General features: G+C 39.7%; 1 protein-coding gene across 2 annotated transcripts in view; it reads right to left on the reverse strand.

The window, feature by feature from the left end:
- Positions 1-6,089: 6,089 nt before the first annotated feature.
- The window catches only part of ZFP3 (ZFP3 zinc finger protein), a 123,068-nt gene continuing 104,105 nt past the window's right edge, over positions 6,090-25,052 (reverse strand). For both annotated transcript variants that reach the window (XR_012374993.1, XR_012374992.1), the window contains 2 exons: positions 17,912-18,024; positions 6,090-6,824 (listed from right to left, as the gene is read on the reverse strand). The gene's annotated coding sequence lies outside the window, so the exon portion shown is untranslated. The remainder of the gene's footprint in view (positions 6,825-17,911; positions 18,025-25,052) is intronic.

The raw sequence follows: 25,052 nt of genomic DNA on the forward strand, positions 1-25,052 counted from the left end.
TCACTCAGAAATGGTCAGGGGCGCCTGGGTGGCTCAGTTGGTTAAGTGACTGCCTTCGGGTCACGTCATGATCCCGGAGTCCCGCGATCGAGTCCCGCATTGGGTTCCCTGCGCGGCGGGGAGCCTGCTTCTCCCTCTGACCCTCCCCCCCTCATGTACTCTCTCTCTCTCATTCTCACTCTCTCAAATAAATAAATCTTTAAAAAAAAGAAAGAAAGAAATGGTCAGGCTGCTGATTTGGACACCTAGAGCTCCCCATGCCAAACAAGTGTTTTTTGTTTTTTGTGTTTTCTTAAAAAGCAATTTTGAAATCAGGTAAGGAGCATACAAGAGTTGTGTACATTTTCCTATTTTTACATAAGTCCTAAGACAGCAATTCCACTCTGAAGTATGTATTCTAGAGAAACTAGTGTGTGCTCAAAGCCTTTATTAGGTGTAAAAAGCAGGATTCCTCTGTTCTGAAAGAAATCGAGAGACAAGATCTAAACACATAAAATAATTACTTACCAATTACATTGCACAGGTAGACACATACGAGATATTCGAGACGGCATAGTTTATAATACAATAAAAAAACAAATCACCCAAATAAATCTAGTTCACCAACACTAGAATAAGTAAACTGGAAAGTATTCATAAAACGGAATACTCTACAGCAATGATGATGAACAAACTACCCCTAATATTCAACGTAGATGGATCTCACAAACAAGGTTTTGAGGGGAAAAAAACAAATTATAAAGTAATACATACAGCATGATTCCATTTATATAAAGTTCCCAAACAGGCAAAACTAAATATGATGCACATGTAGTAAACTAGACAGGAAGAGAAGGGTATCACAGAAGTCATAACGGCTCCGGAACCAGGGAGGGAGGGCCATATAATTAGGAAGCACACCTTAAGAAGCTTGCCATCTAAACCATGAGAGATCATGGACTCTGAAAAACAAACTGAGGGTTCTAGAGAGGAGGGGGTGGGGGGACGGGTTAGTCTGGTGATGGGTATTAAAGAGGGCACGTTCTGCGTGGAGCACTGGGTGTTATGCACAAACAATGAATCATGGAACATTACATCAAAAACTAATGATGTAATATATGGTGATTAACATAACAATAAAAAATTAAAGAAAAAAAAGCTTGCCGTCTAGGGCACTGGCAATGAACTATTTCTTAACCCAGGTCCATTTAAACTAATTGCAAATATGGAATGCAGACGTAGTTTAGGTGAGAAAGATTGTGGGATATTTGCTTAAAATGCAAGCTTAAAATGAGCAAATTTGATGCAACGGCTGGAAAGCTCTTGTTTTTGTGCTGCATTAACAGAGTCACAGTATGTGGATTATAGGAAGTGATGCCCGTCCTGCACTTTGCCCTGATTGGGTCATATCAGCAGCGTTGACTATGTTTGTTCTGAGCACATTTGCAGGGGGACACTGACCAGCTGGAGTGGGTGGAGCTCCAGGGAATGAAGAATCTGCAAGGTATTCTGTGCAAAGTACACAGAGATATCAGAGAAAGGTACTCTGGTGACTGGGGGGTGGGGGGAGACAAGGATGACTTGAGACATGAAGCCGTCCTTAAATCCAGAAGGTCAGTGGGTACAAATGTGCTGCATGCCCAGAGACTGCAGCAAGACAGACTTCAACTCAACCCAAAGAAGAACTCTCTCTCAGGGAGAGCTAACCAGGGCTACCTTTGGAGGAGTGAGCTCCTTGTCACTGCAAGTGTGTAAGTGGAGCTGGCTGGCAATCGGTCAGGGGTGCTGGTGAAGGACGCCTGCCACAGTTGGGGGATCAGATAAGACCATCTGTGCAATCCTCTTCAGCCTCAAGATGGTATAATAACAATGACAATAATAAAACTAGGCGCTGTCCCGTATATTATATCATTTTACTCCTCAGAACCCAAAAGGTGGACAACAGGCACAGAAGAGATAAACCAAATTTTCCCGGATAAATTCCACTTCAAAATTCTATCCTGTGCAGACATGGCAGTGAGGCCAGGTGTCCCAACTTGGGATTCAGCTAATAGCACTCAGTTGTGTTGGGGTTCTCTCTCTGCGACCCAGATTCTCAAGGGTAGCAAGGGACCAGGGAATAAGGTCAAGGCACCATACTTCTCTGGCCTTTGGTCAAGGTTATGAGGGAGGAACAGGAATCAAGGGGACTCTCCCCGGGGTCCCCGTCTGTGTCCAGGCACCTGGAGACTTGGAAGGTCCCAACCTGGGTGCTGCCTTGCTCACTAAGAGTTTCCAAGAAGAAGAGAGAAGAGCCCACCAGGGACAGACACCTTTATGTCCTCAGCCATGATCCCCCAGCCTGGTCTCTCTCTCTCTCTCTCTCTCTCTCTCTCTCTCTCTCTCTCTCTCTGATCATCCCCTGGTCATTCTGCCCTCGAGCAGCTACCTTCTTCGCCTGGGACCTGGAGTGGAAAGATGGTGATCGATAAACCTTGCTCCAATCCATCCTTGCCCCATCCCTGTCCCAGGTGAGAAGTATATGGAGAGCACCACAACAGAGGGACGACTTCTCTCACATTCTCGTGAGATGCAGCTTGAGGTCCAGGGAAGAACTCTAGGCTTGGAATCAGAAGATCTGGAATCCTGGCTCTGATGAGCTGTTGACCCAGAACACACTACTTGACCTCTTTGAGCCCCCATTTACTTAGCTAAAATGGGGATAATAGACCAGCCTCATGGTGCATCAGGACAGCTTAAGCGATAAAGCACCTAACACATGGTAGTTTCTCTATAAAGGTCTGCACCCCCCTCTCCTTCCCTTTCATTCCTTTCCCCCTGGATCAGTAGTTTCCATCCTGGTGATGAGGGATCCCTGGACCTTAGAAGTCAGTGTGTGAAGGTATTCCTAGAAATCCAGGGCAGAAATTTCCAATATTTTCAAGGCTTAACAGAACCATCCCATTTACCCTAGATAAGTTCCCAAGGCTAAAATGTCAAATTTCTTTGCTTTGGACAGAAGTTATACTACATTACTTATCTCATGCTGATTAGAAGTTCTTCCTCCAGCTTTATATTAGCTGTTGATTAATAATATAAAGGGATCCATTATTACCTAATATACATAGTTTGCCAGATAGATAAGGGTGCTCCTTTCTCTCTGAATTCCCCTTTTATAACATCAACCACAAGGGACATAACTGGAAATAAAAGTGGCCGACATCTACTAGTGCATGCTATATGCCAAGCATTGGGCAAAGCGCTTTACCCTTGTGTCAATGCCATTAATCTTCCTAAGACCCTTATGGTGGGGAGTGGAGGTGGGAGATGTTTACAACTCACTTTATAGATGATGGGACCAAAGAGGTTAAATAACCAATTCAAGGTCACAGAGCCAGTACGTGATAGAGCTGGGAATGAGAACCAGGTTGTCTGGGTCCAGTGTCCACGTGGGTAACTCCCATGTTATGTAGCCAACTAGCCATGTGTCTCTTTCCCCCATTGGGGAAAGATGTCAACTCCCAGAAAATAGGGACAGTTATTATTATTTTTTTTTAAGTAGACTTCATGCCCAGCATGGAGCCCAACACAAGGCTTGAACTCACGACCCTGATATCAAGACCTGAGCTGAGATCAAGAGTTGGACACTTAACCCACTGAGTCACCAGGCACCCAGGGACACCGTCATTTTAACATTATCTGTCTAGTGCCTAATGTAAGAAGTGCTCGGTAAATCTTTATTAAATGAATCAGTGAGTGAATAAACAAAAGAATAACCCTAGGAATATATGGAGCAAATAATAAAGAATCCTCAGTGGTGAGAAGATTTACAACCTGCAAATTAAATCCATGGGATTCGGTTCTGTTTGGTTGCCATTCACCTGCTTTTCACTTTTCACTGGGTTACAAACCATAATTTTAATTATTGCTACTAATAATGCCCACCCCTTAACTGAGCACCTACTATGTACTAGGGATTTTTACCTGTATTATCTCTCTGATCCTCCCAAAAGCCCTCTGCTGTAGATTCCATTTATTATCCCAGAGCTCAGGGAAGTTAAATGATTTGCCCAAGTCACACAGTGCATGAAGAACCAGTATCCAAATCCAAGTCTGTCTGATTCCAAAGCATATGCCTTTTTGCTGATGGCACTGGCTAACCACATCTGTCAGACATCAGCAAATATCCCACCCTGCTTTGCCATTATCAACTACATTCATTTTTAGAATTGTCAGCCATATTTCCAAAAGTTATTTTACCTTTTATTCCTTGGGGTGTTTTTTTTTTCAAATTACTCCAGTAAAATTCTAATTATAAATTTTTTTAAAATGCAGTTAAGCAAAAGTACTCCCTCAACCTCTCCTCCCTGCAACACCCACGTAATCCCACACTCCTCCCTGAGGCAAACTACCATAATCAGCTTTTTATGAATCCTTTCAGACATTTTTCTGTGCATTTAGGGACATGCAGAAACGTGCCTCTGTTTCATGTTCTCCACATAGATAAGATCACATCGTACGTAGGATTCTGAATGTGCCTTTTTCCTTATTCTTTTTAACTCTCACATAATTTTCCAGTTCGGTAAATGGTTAGCTTCATCACAGTTTTTCATCATGTACAAGCAATCCTACAAGGCACATGCAGGCCTACTTAGGCATTTATGGGAGTGACTTTCCAAGAGACCTACCTACCCACCTGGAATTACCAGATCAGAAGTCATGAACACTTTTTCGTCATAACAGATACGGACAAATTACTCTCAAAAAGTATCATGCCATTGTACATTCCTACCAAATGTGTGTGACCATGTTCGTTTCCGCATATCCTTGCCAAAGCTGGCTTCTATCAGTCTACGTCTGCAGTCTGATGGGCAAAAGATTATATAATAATGTCACCTTAGTAAGCCATTTTTCTGAACATCAGTGAGGTTAAGGATCTTTTCAAATTTTTGTTAGCTGTTTGTCTTCATCTACTCTGAATTTCATATATCTTTTTGCCCATTTGTCATTGGTTGTTCGCCTTTTATTATTGATTTGGAGGAATTCTTAACATATTCTGGATATTAATCTTTTGTGTATTTTCTCCCAGTTTGTTGTCTTTTAATTTGAATAACAAATTATTATTTATTCACAGATGTTTTAAATTTTAATTGTCAACTTACCTGTCTTTTCACAGCTTCTGGATTTTTCATCTTCTCCAGAAAGGCCTTTCTCACTCCCAAATTCATGAATGTATTCTCAGTAGTTTTCCAAAAATTTTCCCCAACATTTTTATATTTTTGGTTTCTCATGGTTAGCTTTTAATCTACTAGGAATAACTTTTCATATGATCTGAGGGAAGGGATCTGAATTTATTTTTTTTCAGATGGATAGGTAATTGCCGCCAAATCATGATTTCTCCACTTTTATGGTTGATAAAATTTTTATAAATATACTAACTATATTTTGTGGTTGATAAATTCTTATATGTATTAACTAGATTTATTTTTGTTGCAGGAGAGAAAAAAAAAACCCTCAAATGTTTTTTTAAAAAAAGAAGGAGGAGGAGGGGAATTTGTTCATATAACAGATGTTCAGAACAGCAACTGGTTTGGGAAGAGGCTTTGAATAAAATCAACTAGAGCAGTGGAGGATGGGGCGACTTTGGCAGAGACCCAAGTGGGAAGATGGGGGCAGGCACGGGAAGATTGTGGAGGGGAAGGACATTCGTGCAAAGAAAGGAGAAACTTGTAAAAATCCCAAGAGTATAACAATCCTGGCATATTCAGCAGACAAAAGAAAGCCATGAGGACCAGTGGGGTGGGGGACAATTGGAGAGGTTGGCAAGAGTCAAGTCCCGTGGGACGCGGAAGCCATATGAGTTATATGTTCTCTGATTCTTTGATTTCCGCCTGCTGTGGGAAGCCATTGGAGAGTTTCAAACAGGAGAGCCGTAGGATTTGATTGATACTTTTAAAGAGGTCACCCTGGTCACTGTTTGGAAAATGGGTTATGGGGAAGGGATGAGGAAAAGGCAGAAGTGGGGAGGCCACTTGGGAGTTGCCGCCATAGTCAGGGAGATAAATGATGGTGGCTTGGTCCAGGGCTTCATCAGAGGAGACATAGAAAAACAAAACCAGTCAGGTGTTTGGATATAATTTATTGAGATGAGGAATTGCCAAGGGGGAAAATAAAGAATTCTGTTTTTCCTATGATAGACCAAAGACTGCCTATTGGGTTTGTAAGTGGAAATCTCAAGTAGATGGTTGGACCTACGAATTTGGAGCTCAGCATGGGCATGTGGTTGAGGAGTCATCAGTTTAGATGATATTTATAGTCAACAGCCAGAATGTATCAAAGAGCGCTATAAAAATTTAAAAGAACAAAACCAAAAACCTGATAAGAAAAACCCGATAGAAAACACTGCAGTTCATTTCAAAAAATCATCAAAAGTTCTTTAAACATATCAAAAGATGCTCAATTCCACTCAAATTAAAACTCAGAATGAAACTACCCTGAGATATTGTTTATCACTCATTGGCTGACAAAAACTCAAACGGTTGACCACCCACCCCATTAATGAAGCTGTGAGGAGACTAGGCACTCTCTTACATTGCTGTCAAAAGCACAAAATGGAACAAATGCTATGGAGGGAAAATTTGGCAATATCTAACAAAATTATGTATTAATATGGATTTACCCCTTGATCGAGTAATCTGGGGAGGGTTGTTGTTTTTTTAAGATTTTATTTTTAAGTAATCTCTACAACCAACGAGGGGCTCAAACTCACAACCCCGAGATCAAGAGTCACAAGCTCTACCCAGTGAGCCAGTCAGGTGCCCCAGATCTAGTAATCTGTTTTATAGGAAGTTACCCCGAGGGCACACCTGTAAAAAATGAAATAACAAAGTTACTAATTGTGGTATGATCTTTAATAGCAAAATATTAAAAACAACCCGGATGCCACCTACACGGGAAAATTGTAATTGAGTACTATGTAGCCATAAAAGACAACGAAGAGGAGTACTATGTACTATTACGAAACAAATGCCAAGATACATTGTTAAGTGGAAAAAACACAGAGGTCAAAAGTATATACAGTATGCAACATTTTATTTTAAAAATGGGGAAAGAAGCCTATATATTCTGTATTTACTAATTTTTATTACAGTTTTATTGAAATATAATCCATATAACATAAAACTCACCATTTTATTTTAATTTTATTTATTTATTTATTTATTTATTTATTTATTTTAGAGAGAGCGAGCACACACAAGTGGGGAGGGATGGGCAGAGAGAAACTTAGGCAGCCTCCACACTCACCACAGAGCCCAACATGGGGCTCGATCCCACAACTCCGAGATTATGTCCTGAGCCAAAATCAAGAATTAGACGCTTAACTGACTGAGCCACCTGGGTGCCCAAAAACTCACCATTTTAAAGTATACACATCAGTGGTGTTCAATATATTCATGAAGATAGGCAACCATCACCACAATCAATTTTGGAACATTTCATCACATGAGAAGAAACCCCATTCTCATTACAGTCACAACCTATTCTCCTCTCCCTCCAGCACCTGGCAACCACTTCTCTATTTTCCATGTATGTGGATTTTCCCATTTTGGACATTTCATACAAATGGAAACATAAATATGTTATCTTTTGTGTCTGGCTTCCTTCACCAAGCATAATGTTTCCAACATTCATTCATGTTGTAGCAGGTGTCAATATTTTGTTTCCTTTTGTGGCCAAATAATATTCCGTTGTAGGGATACACCACATTCCATTTATCCACTCATCCGTTGAGAAGCATTTGGGTTATTTCCATGTAAGACCACTGTGAATATTCATGGACAAGTTGTACGGACACGTTTTCATTTTACTTTTGGTATAGAACCATGAGTGAAATTACGGGGTCATAGAGTAACTCTATGTTTAGCATTTTGAGGAACTGCCAAACTGTTTTCCAAAGAGGTACACAATTTTACAATTGTACAGTGTATGAGGTTTCCAAATTCCCCACATTTTTGCCAACACTTGTTATTTATTTTCTCTCTCTTTTTTTAATTTTAGCCATCCTAGTGGGCGTGAAGTGGTGTCTCATTGAGGAGTGTTGCCCTGCATTTCCCTGATGGCTAAACGATGTCAAACATCTTTCCATGTGCTTATTGGCCATTTGCATATATTCTTTGGAGAAATGTCTGTTCAGATCCTTTGCCCATTTTTAAGTTGGGTTATTTTTCTTTACATTGTTGAGTTGTAAGTGTTCTTTTTATATTCTGGATTCAGGTCTCTTATGATACATGTGATATTTTGAAATCAAGAAGTGTGAGGCTTCCAGCTTTATTCTTCTTTTTTAAGATTCTTTTGGCTATTCTGGGTTCCTTGAATTCCCATATGAGTTTTAGGATCAACTTGTCAGTTTCTTCAAAGAAACCAGCTGTAATATTAAAAGACATCATATTGGGGGCGTCTGGGTGGCTCAGTCGTTAAGCATCTGCCTTTGGCTCAGGTCATGATCCCAGGGTCCTGGGATCGAGCCCCGCATCGGGCTCCCTGCTCGGGGGGAAGCCTGCTTCTCCCTCTCCCCCTACCCCTGCTTGTGTTCCCTCTCTCGCTGTGTCTCTCTCTGTCAAATAAATAAATAAAATCTTTTAAAAAATAAAATAAAAATAAATAAAAGACATCATATTGAATCTATAGATCCTTTTGAGGAGTACTGCCATCTTAACAATATAGAATCTTCCAATCCATGAATATGGTATGTTTTTCCATTTAGTTCTGTCTTAAATTTCTTTCAGGGACGTTTTATAGTTTTCAGAGTATAGATTTTGCTCTTCTTTTGTTAAATTTATCCCAAGGCATTTCATCGTTTTTGAGTTATTGTACATGGCATTGATTTCTTAATTTCATTTGTAGATTTTTCACTGCTAGTGTATAGACATATAACTGATTTTTTTTATATTAGTCTTGTATCCTGTATCCTTGCTGAACTCATTTATTAGTTCTAATTGTTTTTTAGTGGGTTTTCTTAGGGTTTTCTCTATACAAGATCATGTCATCTGAGAATATAATTGTACTTCTTTCTTTCCAATCTGGGTGTCTTTTGTTTCGTTTTCTTGCCTAATTGCCCTGGATAGAAGTTCCAGCCTGATCTTGAATAGAAGTGATGAGCGTGGACATCTTTGTATTGTTCTTGATCTTAGAAGGAAATGAGAGGGCACAAAGTAGCACACCCACCATATACCACTAAACATAGTGTCTTAGACATATATCACTTAAGAAAGAACATGCACTGTGAACACTAAATACAATATTTCACATACATATCACTAAACACAATAGCATAGACGGTATACGCCACTAGCCTCATGCATGTATCACTAAACACAATAGCACACACTACGCATTACTAAACACAGTGCTTCATATGGTAAAACATACATCACACACCACTAAACACAGCATCTCACATGCATTACTAAACACAGCAGTACATGCACTGCACACACACCACTAACCTCAGGGTCTCATACATATATCACTAAAATATAGTTTTTCATAGATATCCTTTGTCAGGTTGAGGAAGTTCCTTATATTCCTACTTTACTGAATGTTTATTTTATTCAATGAGAGAGTGTTGGATTACATCAAATGATCTTTCTGTGTCTATTGAGATGATCCTGTTGTTTCTTTTTATCTAATTGATATGGTGTGTAATACTAATTGATTTTCAGGTGTTTAATTAGTCTTGTATCCCTGGAATAAATCCCACTTTTTAGGTTTTGCTGAATTTGGTTTGCTAGTACTTTGTTGAGGATTTTTACATCAATATTCGTAAGAAATATTGGTCTGTAGTTTTCTTTTTTGTGATGTCTTTTTTGGTTTTGTTATCAGGATACTACTAGCCTTAGAGGATGAGTGAGGCAGTGCCCTCTCATATCTATTTTAAGAGGTTGTGAAGTATTGGTGTTAACTCTTCTTTAAACATTTAATAGAATTTACCAGTGGAGCTATCTGGTCCTAGGCTTTTCTTTCTAGGTAGTTTTTTCTTATTAATAACTAAATCTCATTATTTGTTATAGATCTATTTGTATTTTCTATTTCTTCATGAGTCAGTTTCAGCAGTTTCTATCTTTCTAGGAATTTGTCCATTTCATTTAAATTATCTGATTTATTGGCAAACAATTGTTCACAATATTCTCTTATTATCCTAACATTTCTATAAGGTTGGTAGTAATGTCCCCTGTTTATATTTCTTAATCTCATTAAAGCCTTGTCAATTTTGCTGATCTTTTCAAAAGAACCAACTTTGGTTCTGTTGATTTTCTCTATTGTTTTTCTATTCTCTATTTCATTGATTTTCACTCTAATCTTTATTATTTTCTTTCTTCAGACTGCTTCAGGTTTTGCTCACTCTTCTTTTTCTAGGTTTCTAAAATATAATTTTTTGTTATTGGCTTGAGATCTTTCTTCTTTTTAATATAGGCACCTACAGCTATAATATCCCTCTAATCACTCCTATATCTGTAATCCATAAATTTTGATATGTTTTTCATTTTCATTCATTTCAAAGTAATTTCTAATTTCTCTTGTGATTTTTTTAACCCATTGGTTATTTAGAAATGTGTTAATTTCCACATATTTGTGAATTTCCTAAATATCCTTATGCTATTGATTTCTATTTCATTCCACTGTGGTTGGAGAACATACTTTATACGATTCCAATCCTTTTAAACTTACTGAGGCTTATTTCATAGCCTAACACAATGTTACAGCCTAGAAAATGTTCTATGTGTCCCTGAAAAGAATGTGTTTTTTGCTCTTGTTGGGTGGTGTTAGGTCTAGTTGGTTCATGGTATTGTTCAAGTCATGTATTTCCTTGTTGACCTTTCTAGATGTTCTATCGACTACTGAAAATGGGGTATTGAAGCCAACTATTATGGTTGAATTGTCTATATCTTCCCTTAATTCTGTCAATTTGTGCTTCATTGGGGCTCTTTTATTAGGTACATATATATTTATAATTATAAAGGGTCAACCTTTTTATTATTATAAAATGCCCTTCTTTGTCACTAGTGGCAATTTTTGCTTTAAAGCATATTTTATATGGTATTAGTACAACCATTCTACTTCTCATATGAATACTATTTGTATGGATTATCTTTTCCATTCTTTTAGTGTCTATGAATTTAAATGGCTCTTAAAACAGCATGTACTTCATGATTTTTTTTATCCGTTGCCAATCTCGACCTTTTGGTTGGACTATTTAATACATTGACATTTAATGTAATTACTGATAAAATATAAGAGGAAATTAATACATCTATAAACACAGCTTTATAATTATTGTTTTATACACTTGCCTTTTAATTCAGATAGGATTAAAAAAAGTTACAAACAAAAAATAAATGTTTGCTGTCTTATACCTATGTAATTACCTTTATTGTTATTCTTTATTTCTCAGTGTGGATTTGAATTACTGTCTAGTGTATTTGCATTTCAGCCTGAAGGATTCCCTTTAGTATTGTTTGTGGGGAAGATATGCTAGCAACAAATTTTTTAGTTTTTGTTTATCTGGGAGTGTCTTAATTTCTCCTTCATTTTCGTGGGATTATTTTGCTGGATATGAAATTTCTGGCTGACAATTTTTTTCCCTCAGCACTTTCAATGTGTCATTCCACTGCTTTCTGGACCCCACTGTTCCTGATGAGATGTCAGCTGTCAATGTTGTTGAGGATTTCTTGTATGTGATGAGTCCTTTCTCATCTGCTGCTTTCAAGATTCATTCTTTGGCTTTTGTTTTCAACGGTTTGATGCAGTGGGGCATGCATCATTTCAGTTTATCATACTTGGAGTTAGTTGAGGTTCCTAAATGTACAAAGTAATGTTTTTCATCAAATTTGGGAAGTTACCTGGCATTATTTCTTTAAATGTTCTTTTTCTCTCTCCTTTCCTTCTATGACTCCCATTATGCATGCGTTTGTATGCTTGATAGTATGTGTCCCACTAGTCCCTCAGGCTCTGTTCACTTGTCATTGTTTTGTCTTTCTGTTTTTCAGACTGCATAATCTCAAATGATCTATTTTCAAGTTTGCTGATTCTTTCTTCTGCCGGTTCAAATCTTTTGTTTGGCACCTTTAGTGATTTTTTCATTTCAGTTGCTATACTTTTCAATGCCTGAATTTGTATTTGGTCCCTTTGCATAGTTTCCATCTCTTTATTGAAATTCTCTATTTGGTGAGGCATCATTCTCATACTTTTAGTTCTTTAGTGATGGCTTCCTTCAGTTCTCTGGGTATATTTATAATAGTTGATTTTAAGGCTTTATCTAGTAAATTTAACATCTGGATTTCCTCAGCAACAGCTTCCATTGACTGCTTTTGGGGGGCACTTTGGTGGCTCAGTCCATTTAGCATCCTCCTTTGGCTCAGGTCATGATCCCAGGGTCCTGAGATCAAGCCTTGCATCGGGCTCCCTGCTCAGCAGGGAGCCTACTTCTCCCTCTCCCTCTGCTGCTCTCCTTGCTTGTACTCTCTTTCGGTCAAATAAATATGTTTTAATTGACAGCTTTTTCTGTGTATGTATAGGCCAAACTTTCATGTCCAGACATGAAAAATGCTTCATTATGAGTCATAATTGTTTTTCTTGGAAACTGGACCTTTTAAATAATATAATGTGGCAGATCTGAAAATTAGATTCCCCCTCCCAGGATTGTTGTTTGTTGTTGATGCTGTTGTTGTCAGTTGTTGTAATGACTCTTCAGGACTAATTCTGTAAAGTCTGTATTTCTTGAATGTGCACTCACTGAAGTCTCTCACCAATTAGTTTAGCAGTTGGCTAATAATTGGACAGAGATTTCCTTAAATTCCTTGAACCAAGCAGATTCACAGCCTTTGACAAGAGGTTGTGTGTGTGTGTGTGTGTGTTCAGTCATGACTTCAATGCTCCAGCATGACTTCAGTGCTCTCTACCAATGTCTGGTAAAGAGACAACTCTGCTTTACCCTTCATTTCCTGCTTGTACAGAGCCTCAAGGTGGGTCAGATGTGAGAGATTGGGGCCTCTCAGGTATTTGTTAGACATGTTCACAGCCCTGCCCATGCAGGTTTCCTTCTGGAGTCTCTAGAATAAGCCAGAGATTATCAAAGCCCTCTGTGGACATCTCATTCCCTAGTTTTTCCTTTCAAGTTCTTTGGTTGGCCTCTTGTTAGCTCCAACTGGTATTACCACCTCTGACAGTTATGATGTTAAACAATTGCAACTGGTTGGGTTTTTTTTTTTTTTTTCAACAAATGCCCTGGAGATAGGGCTGTTTGCATGGAGTAAGCTCTGAGTCAGTTCAAATAAAAACAAGCCCTTAAGAGTGGAGATTTTTAAGGAGCTACCAGACAGATAAATGGTGACAGTTTTCGGTGTTGGGGGAAGTTCAAACCTATTCTGGCCCCTCTGGCAGCTTCTAGGCTGGTGGCTTTTCATAGCTACTATAGTTTCAAGTCTACTACAAAGATAAGGAGAGGAGGGATGAAAACAGAGTAAGTTAAAATGCCAGAAATCTTTCTGTTCTTACCTAGTTTCAGCTGTTTCTCTTCAATAAATCCTTCTCGGATTTTAGCAAGCCTTTGGTGAATCTCTAGAGTTCTAAAACAGTTGATTTTGACCATTTTTGCCAGTGTTTCTGTTGCTTTTATGGAGAAGCAGATTTCCAGAGACCTTTACTCGGCCTCTGGAAATGCTTCTATCCATATTCATTTTCTTCACAAAGGAAACAGGATAAACCAGAGTCTCATAAAAATCACAATATAGAGAGTAATTCTCAAACTATTTTGGGTATATTATAGGATAGAATAAATGCACAAATATGTGGATTTTGTCGAGATTCTCACTGTGAGGGAAGGAAGGTACAAATACAGAAGGACAAAGGTGTAGCGGTATTGGCTGAAGTTGAATTGGTCATATTAATATTCAGCGTATGATCCCTAAAAATGTATATATTTTTTAAGAGTTCATGATTTTTGCTCTGTCCACTGGAAGGGCTTAGACGTAATGATACACAGTGAACACATCTGACACCCAGTTCATCTGAATACCATGCCCCATTTAAAAAAAAAAAAAAGGAGGAATATTTGGAGACATGGATGATCCCAGGGCAAGGCAGGGAAATGGAAGGTGAGCCTGAAACATATTTTGTTCCAGAAAGCAAGGGAGACTAAGACAAAGAAAGCTCAAGGACTCGCAATGACATGGATGGAACTAGAGGGTATGATGCTGAGTGAAATAGGTCAGTCAGAGAAAGACAAATACCATATGATCTCACTCATATGTGGAATTTAAGAAACAAAACCAACGCATAAAGAAAAACGAGACAAACCAAGAAAGAGACTCTTCACCATAGAGAAGAAACTGATGGTCAGCAGAGGGGAGGTGGGTGAGGGGTTGGGGAAATGAGTGATGGGGATTCAGGAGGGCACTTGCCGTGATGAGCACCGAGTGATGTACGAAGAGTTGAATCACTGTATTATACACCTGGAACTAAAATAACACTGTATGTTAAGTACACTGGAATTAAAATAAAAAATAAAATACAAATTTTCAAAAGAAGGAATTGGTACTTGGAGCTACTAGGGAGAATACCTGCTTATAATATCTGAGAGGATCGCTCAGGTATACATACCTCTGTCTATCCCCACTCCTGGTGGATTTGGTAGTCTATGTTTTAATTCACACCATCCCAAATATCTTTCAAATTTGATATAAAAATTATTCCAGCCATTTTGCCCTGACAGGGTCACTTTATTTTATTTTGCTTTTAATTTTATTTATTTATTTGAGAGAAAGAGCACGAGTGGGAGGGGCAGAGAGAGAGGGAGAGAGAATCTGAGCACAGAGAGAATCTGAGTGCGGAGCCTGACATGGGGCTTGATCTCATGACCCTGAGATCATGATCTGAGCTGAAACCAAGAGTCGGACACTCAACCGACTGTGCCACCCAGGTGCCCCAACTTTATTTTTATAGATCATGTACTGAAACTTTAAAATTCATCGACTGAATGAATATGTATCGGATGCTTAGCATGGTCCAGACATTCTTCTGCACATTTAGGATTATGTGCGTAAGGGACAGGGGAGGGGTGGGTTGGGGACTTAATAATCCACTCCTACTCTAGAGGAGGAAACAATTCTACTTACATAGTACAAAAGCCACCGTATCCACGCATAAAGAATATTTTAATGAACTAGGAAAAGCATTCATTTAGGTTGGTATCATCCTTTCTGAAACCGGTTATCAAATACATTATACAGAATATATGGCAAAGACCAAAGACATACACCAGCAATATAAATGATAAGCAAAGGCTTAATGTTCTCATATATATTCAGTTCCTAGAAATTGATAACAGAAAGATGAACAATACCACAGGGCATTAAAGAGGCAAGGGTAGGAACAGCAATTTGCTGCCACGGGAAGTGCACGTGGTAATTGAGTGAATGTGAAGAGGCTCAACCTCTCGAGCAGTCAGGTAAATATGCTCTCCTCCCACCAGAGCCTCAGTGATTTACAAAACTGGGAATAATCCATGCTGGTGAAATTATGGAGAAATGAGTTCTCTCACACTCACCAGATGCATAAGTGAAATGAAATAACTTTTTGTATGATGATCTTACTGTATGTATTAAAAGTTTAAATACACACACACCTAGCAACAGCAATCCCACCACTGGAAATCTTTCTACTAAAACAAAATACTATCGTAAAAGACATCTTTGCAAGTACCAGTAGAAGTAATTGGGTTTTTTTTTCTTTAAGATTTTATTTATTTATTTGAGAGAGAGTGTGCACAAGTGGAGGAGAGGGGCAGAGGGAGAGGGAAAAGCAGACTCCCTGCTGAGTGTGGAGCCCTGTGGGGCTCAATCCCTGGACCCTCTTAATGGACTGAGCCACCCAGGCGCCCCACCAGTACAAGTAAGTTTATTGTGAATTGTTTACAGTAGGGTGAAAAGAATAAACAACTTGAGTGGCCATCAGTATGGATATTTTTAATGAATAAAATATATTCAGGGACACCTGGCTGGCTCAGTTGGAAAAGCATGTGACTCTTGATCTGGAGGTCATGAGCTTGAGCCCCATGTTGGGTGTAGAGATTACTCAAATAATAAATAAATAAATAAATAAATAAATAAACGAACAAACTTTTAAAAAGAAGAAATACATTCGTACCATGGAGTAGTAAATTCTATGAAAATAGTGATTTTAATTTCTATTTTTTGACCTGGGGATATGGTTTGCATATATGTATGTATATGTTGCATGCATATGCACATAAAATTTTACATTAAAAAATCACACACGGAGCGCCTGGGTGGCTCAGTAGGTTAAGCATCTGACTCTTGATTTCGGCTCAGGTCATGATCTCAGGGTGATGGGATCAAGCCCCGCATCAGGCTCTGTGCTCAGCAGGGAGTCTGCTTGAGATTCTCTGTTTCCCTCCCCCACACACACTTGCACTCTCTCTTTCCCTCTCTCTCTCAAATAAATAAATAAAATATTTTTTAAAAGCAAAAGAAAAACTTCTATAAAAGTTGTATCGTGGAGATCTGGGGAAATTTGAATATGCACCATATATTAGATGATCCTAATTGATTGTTAATTTTCTTAGATGTAATAAAAGTATTGTAGTTACTTAGGAAAATCTTTATTCCAATCTTGGGACATATGTGCTAAAATGCTTAACGAGAAATATCATGTTGATTGAAACTTGCTTCCAAATGGTTCAACAAAAAAATAAAGTGTGTGAGGCGGGAGGACAGGTAAGGAAGAGACAGACAGACAGACGGAGAGACAGAGAGAAAGTACAAATGTTGGCAAAATGCTAGCAGCTGATGAACTTCATGGAAGACCAGAGGGGTGTTCATAGTTACTATTCATCCAAATTTTTGGTAAGCTTGAAACTTTTCAAAATAAGTCGAGGAGAAATATAATAAAAGTCATGGAGAAAAAAAAATTAGAAAAGGAGGCTAGAAATCATGGAGGCAGAGAAGGTCGTGGAGGAGAGAAGACCCTAAGGACAGAGTCCTGGGGAAGAGAAACAGGTTGAGAAAAGTCAGGGAGTGTGCAGTCCCGAAAGCTCAAGAAGAAAGCGTTTCCATGGTATGAAGTGCTGCTGGGAAGTCCAATAAGATGCCAACAGAAGATGCAACAAACATTGGCTTCGGCAAGACAGAGGTCTTCGGTGACCTTGAAAAAAATGGTAAGGACAAGAGCCTGATTGGTTTGTGGGAAAGTTGGAGTTGAGGAAAAGGAGCGAGCGAAGAGATGATTCTAAAGATGAGCTTTGTTTAGGGAAGAGTTGAAAGGGGAGTGGGGGTGGAACACCTTGTTCTGTTTGTGTTTCTGAAGATGAGGGATAAGGAGATGCATCTCCATGGTCGCGGGAAGGAACGAGTAACCTGGGGAAGAGGGCAGAGTGCAGGAGCGCCACCTCCAAGGGGCTGAGAGGCCATGGCGTCCAGAGAGCAAGGGGAAGGGTGTGCTGGGTGGAAAGAGGGGCCAGAGCTCCTCTGGATGCAACTGCCACCACTGGGCTGACGGGGAGACGCTGGAGGTCTGAGGAGGAGCGAGAAATGTGAAGTCAGTCTCAGAAGGAAGAAACATGAATTTGCTCGGAAGGTGAAGAATAGTCATAGTCTGGCCGTGCTGCAAGCTCAGCTGTGGCCATATGTTGAAAGTGAGTTCAATTAACATGGGGAGACGATTTTCTCCTACAACATGCCGTTGTTTGGGCGCAGGTGCAGAATAAGAGGATAGTTGGGGTTCACCAGCTGTGTCGGACTTCTCTAATTTTTATTGACCGCTCAGAATGCAAACCTCTTTCCTCTGTTTCCTATGTGTGGAGCCCCTCCCCCATCTCGTCTCAGGGAAGGGCATAGCCCTCCTCCCACTGTACAAGTTCCCACCACCAGATCCTTACCTTCACAGTGTCCCTTGCAGACAGGACGGAGCACATGACCCAGCGCAGCCGATCAAAGGCACTGACTTGAGTTCTGGATCAGGAGCCAACGAAGACACAGAGGTGGTGTCAGCCTGCGAACAAGGCCAGTGGGGGCCTCCTGTGAGCAGTAAAGCAAGAACCCTGCAGCCTTTGTCCCTTTGGGATGGCAGCAGAGACGTCCTCTTCAGGCTGGTTCTATACCAAACCTTTGGTTGTGGTTCTCACCCCGTAACCTCAAGCCTGGGTCTCCAGCTCTCCCAGAAATCCTTTGAGCAACCAATGTCTACACAGCGCATATTACGTCATTTATGAAATGGTACGTCAGGGGTCATAAAACCACTGGGTTCATTTACAGATGAAGCGAGCACGTTCAATTTTCTACAACTAACGTGTTTTGTGGCCTAAATGAACAAATATGGTCTGTCATAGTAATTATATTTTACAGGTTTTCTGGTTACCCCAAGCCTTGTGGTTAAAGGTTACATTCCTGTGAGATTAAACAGGAACAAAAGACCTCTTGTACTCTAACAGATGGCCATCTCATGGAACCTCTTCAGTTCCTTCTCCTTGAATGCCAGTAAACACTTTGGGAGAAATTGCCATCATGATGACAAGGAAGCAAGCATGTATGGTTTAATCATAAATTAGATCTCTGGTGACACCTGGCTGGTCTCCAGAACCACTAACTTCTCCTTCCTTCTCTAGCTAAGATGACAATAAACAGGACAACACTTGCGTCCTCAAATAATTTGGGCGAAAATGTGTTTCCTTTCCAGCCTTCTCGTCAAATACTCTTGTGACCAATAATTATGTTTGATTTTAAATAAGGCTGGATTAAAGTTTTGAATCTTATAATTTTGAGTCTACATTACTAGTAATTGTACCTTCTTTGTTCCTTTCTTCCTTCCTTCCTTCCTTCCTTCCTTCCTTCCTTGTTTTCTCTTTGCATTGACTAGAACCCTCAGATCCTCATTAAGTAACAGAATTGAGGGGCGCCTGGGTAGCTCAGGAGGTTGAGCATCTGACTCTTGATTTCGGCTCGGGTCACGATCTCAGAGACGTGAGATTGAGCCCCGAGTGGGACTCCACCCTCATCACAGAGTCTGCTGGAGAGTCTCTCCCTCTGCCCTTCCCCCCACTTGCACGCATGAGTGTAGATGCTCTCTCTCTCTAAAATAAAAAGATTTTATTTATTTATTTGACAGAGAGAGAGAGAGACAATGAGAGAGGGAACACAAGCAGGGGGAGTGGGAGAGGGAGAAGCAGGCTTCCCACAGAGTAGAGAGCCCGATGTGGGGCTCAATCTCAGGACCCTGGGATCATGACCTGAGCCAAAGGCAGATGCTTAACCAACTGAGCCACCCAGGCACCCCTAACTTAACACTTTTCATCTTAGTACTTATGGGCCTGATTCATTTTTGCAGTATTTTATCTTATTTTAGTATATAAACATACAATTTTTTTATTATCCTGCTGATTAACACTCAGCTTCTTCTTCATTGAAACCAATAACACAGTAATGAATAGGAGTTTCATAAATACAGGCTTGGCCAGTGTATTTCAACAAACTTCATCCCCGTAAGTAAGGTGTACTTACAAAGTGGTGGTATACTTAAAAACATTTTTGCCAAAATTTTCTCCAAAATGATTTTGCCAGTGTACATCTCCACCAATAGTGTATGAAAGTACCCATTTCCCTACACACTCATTAACAGTGTATGCTCTCAGTCCTTTATAATTTTTGGCAATCTAATAGGTGAAAGATGATACAAAGTTTTATTTTGCATTTCTCTGACTACTGCTTTATTCATAATTAATTGTCTGCTTCTTTTTACCTGTCTTAATCACTGAATAATATTCCATTGAAGGGATGTACCACAGTTGTTGATCCATTTGGCCTGAGTTTCTTTAATCGGTGTATTTGTCTTTTTTTAAATTTTTTATTGTTATGTTAATCACCATACATTACATCATTAGCTTTTGAGGTAGTGTTCCATGATTCATTGTTTGTGCATAACACCCAGTGCTCCACGCAGAACGTGCCCTCTTTAATACCCATCACCAGGCTAACCCATCCCCCTACCCTCCTCCCCTCTAGAACCCTCAGTTTGTTTTTCAGAGTCCATCGTCTCTCATGGTTCGTCTCCCCCTCCGACTTATTCCCCTTCATTCTTCCCCTCCTCTATCTTCTTCTTTTTCTTTTTTCTTAACATATATTGCATTATTTGTTTCAGAGGTACAGGTCTGTGATTCAACAGTCTTGCACGATGCACAGCGCTCACCATAGCACATACCCTCCCCAGTGTCTATCACCCAGCCACCCCATCCCTCCCACCCCCCACCACTCCAGCAACCCTCAGTTTGTTTCCTGAGGTTAAGAATTCCTCATATCAGTGAGGTCATATGATACATGTCTTTCTCTGGTTGACTTATTTCACTCAGCATAACACCCTCCAGTTCCATCCACGTCATTGCAAATGGCAAGATCTCATTCCTTTTGATGGCTGCATAATATTCCATTGTGTATATATACCACATCTTCTTTATCCATTCATCTGTCGATGGACATCTTGACTCTTTCCACAGTTTGGCTATTGTGGACATTGCTGCTATAAACATTGGGATGCACGTACCCCTTCGGATCCCTACATTTGTATCTTTGGGGTAAATACCCAGTAGTGCAATTGCTGGATCATAGGGTAGCTCTATTTTCAACTGTTTGAGGAACCTCCATACTGTTTTCCAGAGTGGCTGCACCAGCTTGCATTCCCACCAACAGTGTAGGAGGGTTCCCCTTTCTCCACATCCCCGCCAACATCTGTCGTTTCCTGACTTGTGAATTCTAGCCATTCTGACTGGTGTGAGGTGGTATCTCATTGAGGTTTTGATTTGGATTTCCCTGATGCCGAGCGATGTTGAGCACTTTTTCATGTGTCTGTTGGCCATTTGGATGTCTTCTTTGGAAAAAATGTCTGTTCATGTCTTCTGCCCATTTCTTGATTGGATTATTTGTTCTTTGGGTGTTGAGTTTGATAAGTTCTTTATAGATTTTGGATACTATCCCTTTATCTGATATGTCATTTGCAAATATCTTCTCCCATTCTGTCGGTTGTCTTTTGGTTTTGTGGACTGTTTCTTTTGCTGTGCAAAAGCTTTTTCTCTTGATGAAATCCCAATAGTTCATTTTTGCCCTGGCTTCCCGTGCCTTTGGCGATGTTTCTAGGAAGAAGTTGCAGCGGCTGAGGTCGAAGAGGTTGCTGCCTGTGTTCTCCTTTAGGATTTGGATGGACTCCTGTCTCACATTTAGGTCTTTCAACCATTTGGAGTCTATTTTTGTGTGTGGTGTAAGGAAATGGTCCAGTTTCATTCTTCTGCATGTGGCTGTCCAATTTTCCCAACACCATTTGTTGAAGAGATTTTTTCCATTGGACATTCTTTCCTGCTTGAGTTGAGGGTCCATTTCTGGGCTCTCTATTCTGTTCCATTGATCTATGTGTCTGTTTTTGTGCCAGTGCCATACTGTCTTGATGATGACAGCTTTGTAATTGAGCTGGAAGTCCGGAATTGTGATGCCGCCAGCTTTGCTTTTCTTTTTCAACATTCCTCTGGCTATTCGGGGTCTCTTCTGGTTCCATACACATTTTAGGATTATTTGTTCCATTTCTTTGAAAAAAGTGGATGGTATTTTGATGGGGATTGCATTGAATGTGTAGATTGCTCTAGGTAGCATTGACATCTTCACAATATTTGTTCTTCCAATCCATGAGCATGGAACGTTTTTCCATTTCTTTGTGTCTTCTTCAATTTCTTTCATGAGTATTTTATGGTTTTCTGAGTACAGATCCTTTGCCTCTTTGGTTAAATTTATTCCTAGGTATCTTATGGTTTGGGGTGCAATTGTGAATGGGATCGACTCCTTGATTTGTCTCTCTTCTGTCTTGTTGTTGGTGTATAGGAATGCCACTGATTTCTGTGCATTGATTTTATAGCCTGCTACTTGACTGAATTCGTGTATGAGTTCTAGCAGTTTTGGGGTGGAGTCTTTTGGGTTTTCCACATATAGTATCATATCATCTGCAAAGAGTGAGAGTTTGACTTCCTCTTTGCTGATTTGGATGCCTTTGATTTCTTTTTGTTGTCTGATTGCTGTGGCTAGGACTTCTAATACTATGTTGAATAGCAGTGGTGAGAGTGGACATCCCTGCCGCGTTCCTGACCTTAGGGGAAAAGCTCTCAGCCTTTCCCCATTGAGAATGATATTCGCTGTAAGTTTTTCATAGATGGCTTTTATGATATTGAGGTATGTACCCTCTATCCCTATACTCTGAAGAGTTTTAATCAAGAAAGGATGCTGTACTTTGTCAAATGCTTTTTCTGCATCTATTGAGAGGATCATATGATTCTTGTTCTTTCTTTTGTTCATGTATTGTATCACGTTGATTGATTTGCAGATGTTGAACCAACCTTGCAGCCCAGGGATAAATCCCACTTGGTCATGGTGAATAATCCTTTTAATGTACTGTTGGATCCTATTGGCTAGTATTTTGGTGAGAATTTTTGCATCCATGTTCATCAAGGATATTGGTCTGTAATTCTCCTTTTTCATGGGGTCTTTGTCTGGTTTTGGGATCAAGGTAATGGTGGCCTCATAAAATGAGTTTGGAAGTTTTCCTTCCATTTCTATTTTTTGGAACAGTTTCAGGAGAATAGGTATTAATTCTTCTTTAAATGTTTGGTAGAATTCCGCTGGGAAGCCATCTGGCCCCGGGCTTTTGTTTCTTGGGAGATTTTTGATGACTGCTTCAATTTCCTTAGTGGTTATAGGTATGTTCAGGTTCTCTATTTCTTCCTGGTTCAATTTTGGTAGTTGATACATTTCTAGGAATGCATCCATTTCTTCCAGGTTATCTAATTTGCTGGCATAGAGTTGCTCATAATATGTTCTTATAATTGTTTGTATTTCTTTGGTGTTGGTTGTGATCTCTCCTCTTTCATTCATGATTTTGTTGATTTGGGTCATTTCTCTTTTCTTTTTGATAAGTCTGGCCAGCGGTTTATCAATCTTGTTAATTCTTTCAAAGAACCAGCTCCTAGTTTCGTTGATCTGTTCTACTGTTCTTTTGGTTTCTACTTCATTGATTTCTGCTCTGATCTTTATGATTTCTCTTCTCCTGCTAGGTTTAGGCTTTATTTGCTGTTTTTTCTCTAGCTCCTTTAGGTGTAGGGTTAGGTTGTGTATTTGAGACCTTTCTTTTTTCTCCAGAAAGGTTTGTATTGCTATATACTTTCCTCCTAGGACTGCCTTTGCTGTATCCCAAAGATTTTGAACAGTTGTGTTTTCATTTTCATTGGTTTCCATCAATTTTTTTAATTCTTCTTTAATTTCCTGGTTGACCCATTCATTCTTTAGTAGGATGCTCTTTAGCCTCCATGTATTTGAGTTCTTTCCGACTTTCCTCTTGTGATTGAGTTCTAGTTTCAAAGCATTGTGGTCTGAAAATATGCAGGGAATGATCCCAATCTTTTGGTACCGGTTGAGACCTGATTTGTGACCTAGGATGTGATCAATTCTGGAGAATGTTCCATGGGCACTAGAGAAGAATGTGTATTCCGTTGCTTTGGGATGGAATGTTCTGAATATGTCTGTGAAGTCCATTTGGTCCAGTGTGTCATTTAAAGTCTTTATTTCCTTGTTGATCTTTTGCTTAGATGATCTGTCCATTTCAGTCAGGGGGGTGTTAAAGTCCCCCACTATTATTGTATTGTTGTCAATGTGTTTCTTTGCTTTTGTTATTAATTGCCTTATAAAATTGGCTGCTGCCATGTTAGGGGCATAGATATTTACAATTGTTAGATCTTCTTGTTGGATAGACCCTTTAAGCAGGATATAGTGTCCTTCTTCATCTCTTATTACCGTCTTTGTTTTAAAATCTAATTTGTCTGATATAAGGATTGCCACCCCAGCTTTCTTTTGGTGTCCATTAGCATGGTAAATGGTTTTCCACCCCTCACTTTCAATGTGGGGGTGTCTTTGGGTCTAAAATGAGTCTCTTGCAGACAGCATATGGATGGGTCTTGTTTTTTAATCCAATCTGATAGCCTGTGTCTTTTGATTGGGGCATTGAGCCCATTTACATTCAGAGTAACTACTGAAAGATATGAATTTAGTGCCATTGTATTGCCTGTAAGGTGACTGTGACTGTATATTGTCTGTGTTCCTTTTTGATCTATGCTGCTTTTAGGCTCTCTCTTTGCTTAGAGGACCCCTTTCAATATTTCTTGGAGGGCTGGTTTCGTGTTTGCAAATTCCTTTAGTTTTTGTTTGTCCTGGAAACTTTTTATCTCTCCTTCTATTTTCAATGACAGCCTCGCTGGATATAGTATTCTTGGCTGCATATTTTTCTCGTTTAGTGCTCTGAAGATATCTTGCCAGTCCTTTCTGGCCTGCCAGGTCTCTGTGGATAGGTCTGTTGCCAATCTAATGTTTCTACCATTGTAGGTTACATATCTTTTCTCCCAAGCTGCTTTCAGGATTTTCTCTTTGTCTCTGAGACTCGTAAGTTTCACTATTAGATGTCGGGGTGTTGACCTATTTTTATTGATTTTGAGAGGGGTTCTCTGTGCCTCCTGGATTTTGATGCCTGTTTCCTTCCCCACATTAGGGAAGTTCTCTGCTATTATTTGCTCCAATATACCTTCTGCCCCTCTCTCTCTTTCTTCTTCTTCTGGGATCCCAATTATTCTAATGTTGTTTTGTCTTATCGTATCGCTTATCTCTCGAATTCTGCCCTCGTGATCCTGTAGTTGTTTCTCTCTCTTTTTCTCAGCCTCTTTATTTTCCATCATTTGGTCTTCTATATCGCTGATTCTTTCTTCTGCCTCCTTTATCCTAGCAGTTAGTGCCCCCATTTTTTATTGCACCTCATTAATAGCCTTTTTGATTTCGACTTGGTTAGATTTTAGTTCTTTTATTTCTCCAGAAAGGGTTTCTCTAACAACTTCCACGCTTTTTTCAAGCCCAGCTAGTATCTTTAAAGTCATGATTCTGACTCTAGGTCCGACATCGTACTAATGTCCGTATGCAGTAGGTCCCTGGCTGAAGGTACTACCTCTTGTTCTT

This window comes from Callorhinus ursinus, unplaced genomic scaffold (genome assembly GCF_003265705.2).
Source record: "Callorhinus ursinus isolate GAN/ISIS: 27379988/994484 unplaced genomic scaffold, GSC_fseal_2.0 scaffold43, whole genome shotgun sequence".
NCBI classification, from domain to species: Eukaryota; Metazoa; Chordata; class Mammalia; order Carnivora; family Otariidae; genus Callorhinus; species Callorhinus ursinus.